The sequence below is a fragment of the Etheostoma spectabile genome, chromosome 9 (genome assembly GCF_008692095.1).
Source record: "Etheostoma spectabile isolate EspeVRDwgs_2016 chromosome 9, UIUC_Espe_1.0, whole genome shotgun sequence".
NCBI lineage: Eukaryota > Metazoa > Chordata > Actinopteri > Perciformes > Percidae > Etheostoma > Etheostoma spectabile.
Genome location: NC_045741.1, coordinates 14,749,248 through 14,754,831, shown reverse-complemented (window position 1 = coordinate 14,754,831; position 5,584 = coordinate 14,749,248).

Sequence of the window (5,584 nt, the reverse complement as noted above, 5' to 3'; positions counted from 1 at the left end):
TGTACAGAATGAGACTTTCAATCAGACAAATGGCAATTAAAATTCCTCTGATTCAAAACAAAACGTTTAGAGAAAACGTCATGTTGAGTCAATTCTGAACCAATCAGCTGTTAAATAAGCTGAGAGGTGGGCATTTCCCAGCATGCTCTGGGTCCTGCAGTCGGTGAAAAGCAACTGCGCTGCCTGTGTCTTAGAACTGCGGCAACCGTGACCTTGTGAGATTATTGTTGCCTACATGTGCATGACTACAGAGCAAGTCGGGATCAAGTCAAACACAAATGTAACCGGCATCCAACGGGCCGGTGATCGATTCTGCGCAGACCTGGCTCATATCAAACAAGCCTATTGTCACATTCCCAGGCACAACCATCTGACCACTGGCCACAGACACTCCCACAGTAAAGATAAAAAGCTAGTATTGCAGGACAGTTAAAAATTAAAGAGAAAACTTTCCCTGAAACAGCAGCTTCTGTTCATGATAGTGCACAGCCCTACAGCAGAGATAAAGCAGCAGGGAGTGCTGGTTGTACAGCCTCGTACTTCATCTGTGTTCATTCAGCTAGAAAACTGCCTTCACTGCTGCGAAAAGTGATTTTACCCTTAGCTGCCCAAAACACAGGCAAAGATTGGGTCGATGAGAAATAGCCTAGTATAGGCTTGTTATCTTCAAAATGTTAGAGCAGCTGGATACATCTAGGGAAAAAGTCAACAGAACATACTTGCCTGTTCTGTCATTGAAAAGGTACTTCATCTGCCATTGAGCAAGGTTTCCCCCACTCACCCCCAGCCACTTTCAGAGTTCATAGAACCACATGAATGTGAAGCAGAGTGGGGCTTTTTATGTATCACAGAAATAAGATGAACATAATGAGTTTAAGCTGCAGTAGGACCCAAACTTGAAGGAATAATTCGACATTTTGGAAAATATTTGCTCTTGCTGAGTCCAGCGGCTGGTTAACTTAGCATAGCATAGCATACAGAGTAGAAGTAGGTAGTCTTGCGACGCCACAACATATCTCCACATCGTGCTGTGGAATAAGGTCTGGCTACACCACACAGACATTCTAGCATAGGAGGAAAAAACCGCTCTGGGTATTTGCATTCCTTTAAACCAATCACAATCGTCTTGGGCGGTGCTAAGCTATGGATGTAGCAACAGTGACTGTCGGTACCCGATCTGTGCCGCCTGCTCGATAAATCACGCGGATGATAATCCTGTTTTACGAGGATTCACGGCACTGCGTGGTCTGTTCCACGCTTCCAGTCGTAGTTGTAGCGGTCTGCCGTTAGCCTCCACCGGGAAGCTAACGTTAGTTAAGCTAACAGCTAATTTGGCTAACCACTAGCTGACAGCTTAATTCAGTCTGAAATAACGTTAACTCAAAGTAAACACTGGGAAAAGCAGGCTACAGTTAAATTAAGACTTTACAGTAATAACTAGAAAGACAAATATTCACTGATTGTATTTTAAATGAACACAAGTAAAGTAGAATTAAAGTGACTGCTGTTATATATTTACAGCTGTTGTTAGCTAAACTAACGTTAGTTTCCCGGTGGAGGCTAATGGCAGATCGCTAAAACTATGAACATGCAGTGTTTTAAATCCTTGAAACAGGATTATCATCTGAGCATGTGCATGACGGATGGTGCAGGCAGCACAGATCCGGTACCGACAGTGGCTCTGCAGAATGATCTCGGAAAAGAACTTGTTTTGGTGGAACATTTGCAACGCACAAAATAAAAGGCCACATGAAATATTAAATAAAGTTACCTGTTTACACAATACAGTAACGTGCTTTAGTCAAATTATCTGGCTTAACGGTTAAACGTAGTTTGTATCCAAAACGTTCCACTTCTGGGATTGCGCAGTTGCCGTCGGACATTCTGCTGGATTTCACTCTTTTCAGCCGGATGTCCGTTTCCCTCCGTTTTGTTTGTGTTGGTATTTCAAACTCACATTCTCAAAAGTCAAATTATGAGGACTATGGTTAACTACTCTTCCCGCAGGGGAAATCCAGACAGCTAGCTAGACTATTTGTCCAATGTGAATTTTATGTTGCACGACTGAAACTAATTTTTAACATACACGTTCCACCAAAACAAGTTCCTTCCTGAGGCTATTTTGCAGCGGCACTATGGCTTTTCCCAGTGCTAAGCACCACCCATGACAATTGTTAAAGTTTCGAGAAATGCCACTAAACCACAAAACGTTTTTCTCCCATCCCAAAATGATGTGTGGACTAGCCTGATGTGGAGGAAGGTCTGGCAAAGCGAGACTAGATTAAACGTAATTTGCTCTTGCCAGTGTATTGCAGTGTGTACTTTGTCCACAGCAATCCCGCCAATCTGTCCCAGATAGTAAATGCCGTAAACATATTCTTTGTAAATCCTTACACAATTCCCTGTAAGAACCAAGCTGGCCTGCCTTATTACACAATATACATGTTCTTCAAAACTTGACATTTTCAGTGTTTAGCTCGCTAGCTCGAAGTATGTTGTTGTTTCTCAAAGAGAACAGAGTTTGAGAACGGCAACACACAGAGATCGGAAAGTGAGGGACATCGGGGCAATTATCCTGGAAATGTACTTTCACTGATCCTGACTAAGAAACAGGGAGAACCTGATAACATTAACATGCTATATTGTGTTTAATTTATGCAAAAATTGTAAAAAAAATAAAAAATAAAAAAATAAAAATAAAAAGTATAAACTAGTGGTTTTACGTGGAGTTATCTGTCAAACTCTTTCTTTGCCGGAAGCAGTGATAAATAAGCACTGTTCCCAAAATGTAGACCTATTACTTTAAAAACACAGCCAAGGTGACCCACAACCACTGAAAATAAAATGAAATGTATATAATCAAGAAAATAAAAATGCCGTCCAATAAAACATGATTACTTTCAAGGATTTAATTTTAAGCTTTTTATAGATGTTTTAAATTTTATTTGAAAACTAATTTGATCCGACAAGGTCTCATGTTATAACAACCTAAGCAAACCAGGTCACCTGGACAAGAGCAGAAGAGCCACAGTGCAGAACTGGCTGGAGCAAAGCTATTGGCAGGATTTTGGAGGTGTATATGATTTAAGTGATGGTATGTGCAGTAAACTGCCCAGGTGTGACACTAGATCTGAGCTTCAAATTGCTGCTTCAGTCAGCAGTGACCTTCCCTCTTTGCATCCAGGACCAAAGTCCTGCAGTATTACATTCTAGCCCAACTGGCGGTGGCTTGTGCTCGATTAAGTGGCTCACAGATTAAAAGGTCAGAGGTCACACCACCGAGACACTGGTTGCAATAACATAAAACCTTTCCACAAATATTAGAATGTATTATGTTATTATTAAGTTGTATACATTATATAAGTAAGGAGAAGTTGAAGTGGTGGTTTTGTGTGTTAAGGCTGTTGCAACAACATGTCAGCAAGCAGGCTTATGGTTTCTGATGAGTATTAATGAGACTGACTTTAACCATTTATCTTAATAAGAGCTCAAGCTGATGAGCTAAACATTGGCTTGGGGCAATTATTCGATCGGTTTACCAGACGGGTTATCCATTACAGTGATGAGCTCGAGCCAGAGGTTTGAGTCTCAGAAAAGTTCAATCTGGAGGAGGACGGTGTGAGATTCTCCTCTGTGCAGGATCACGTACTTTACAATTATGTGTTGTTTTGATTAAACAGAAGAAAAACTGGATGGCTGCATTGAACAGTGTTAGCCGCTACGGTTGAACAGAAAGAAGAAAAAAAATCCCATCTACCAAAACTACATCACCAGAAAAGCTAGTACCACAAAGTCCCAGCTACACTGATTGATTGACAGGTGAGTTCTGGGAAATGCAGTGGTGAAACCCCACGCAATAAGTTCTGGCACTGAAGTTGGAGTCTATTAAATCAAATAAAGCAGTGTATCTGGTAGTGTATGCATAGGAAATATCAATCAAACATACGACCACTGCACACACGCACACACTATAGCCTTCACATGTGAAAAGAGGGAGCAGTATCTCTATGGCAACCTGGGGAGTAGGAGGTCATTGTGTGTTTGTGTGTGTGTGTTTCAAAGCTAATGCTATTTCCTGTGCTGGGAGGCAGCTCTGACTTGATGCTTATCTGGATTTGCCCATCCCTGATATTTTAGTGTAGTGGCTGTTGTCTCTCTTACCATGTCCACACTAATGAAGTGAATACATATCAGATTTCATGTCAAATTTTCCATCCAAATAAACTTCTTCAGATAGCTCCTATTCATACTGAAAAATATAATACAAAAATGCTTACTGTAAATCTCTTCTATTGGGAATTGCAGGGATTCTAGGGAACTCTTTTGGATGCTACTTTGATGTGACTGTTTACCACATATTCCTCAATTTGGAAATCCTAGTTCCCTAAGCACTGTGGTCCTTATTCTCGACCTGAGAGGTGTGGATAGGACCTAAGCTTCTTCTGTTAGTTATGGAGGCCCAAATGCTTTATTTTTCCACATGCAAAGTGATTCATCAGTAGGGCTTAAAGAAATAGTTTGGATATTTTTAAGTGGGGTTGTATGAGGTACTCACCCATAGTCAGTGTAGTGCTACAATAAATGGCGTCAAGTTTGGAGAAGCCTGCATGAGTCCCGACTCGGAAGCTAAGGAACGTACTGCTATGGATGGGGCACACACAAAGCAAAACTTATCCCTTTAACAGGTCCCTCCTCTTTCATATTAAGCTATTTTTTTCAATCTGGTGAGCGTAGAAATTGATCATGTCTTTACAGCACCCTTTTATACGCTCACATGTGAAACTGTGCATACAGCAAGAAAAAAGAAGAAGTACAAATTGGATATTAAAACACAACTGGGAGATGAAGGCAAAGCATGACAAAGTCGGGTTTGATTTAGCCATAACGCAAGAAAGAAAACGAGGTCTGAAGATGGGTCCTGGCGTTATTTTCCATAGAGATTTCTACCAGTTATCATGTTATACTATATATAGTACTATAATTTTCAGCTGGTCAATATCCCTTTAAAATATAACTTAATAAACGCAATAATTACAGGTGACATTTCAATCTCCTCTGTCCCTGCAAAGACAAACGTGGAAAAGGACAAGAGAGGAAGGAAGGAGAGAGGAAAGGAGGAGAAAAGGTGATGGGAGGAGAAAATAAGGTAAAAAATAGGGGGCAGGAGAGAAGGAGAAAAAGGTGAGGCGGGAAAAGAGGTTTCAAGGATATAGATTTCGTAAGATAAGAGCAGGAAAGAAGAGAGAAGAAATAGAAGAAGAAAGGTGGCGAGAAGAAGAGAAGAGGAGTCGAGGCATGTGGGTGATGATTAATCATGACTAAGCGTTATGCTGCTGGCTGTAAGTGAAGTAATTCATCAGGTGACCGGCGGCTCTTCATTCAACGCTGCTTTCGCTAAACACAAAGTTTCATCACTTAACTGCAGATGGACAACATCGCTTTAAGACTGATTGCACGCAGCCAGATAACATCAATATCCATCTATTCTAACACAAGATAAGCAACTTTTCCAATCACAATAAATGAACAGTACATTCTACATGATAAGTCCTAACCAATCTACCATAGTCAGAAACAAGCAATG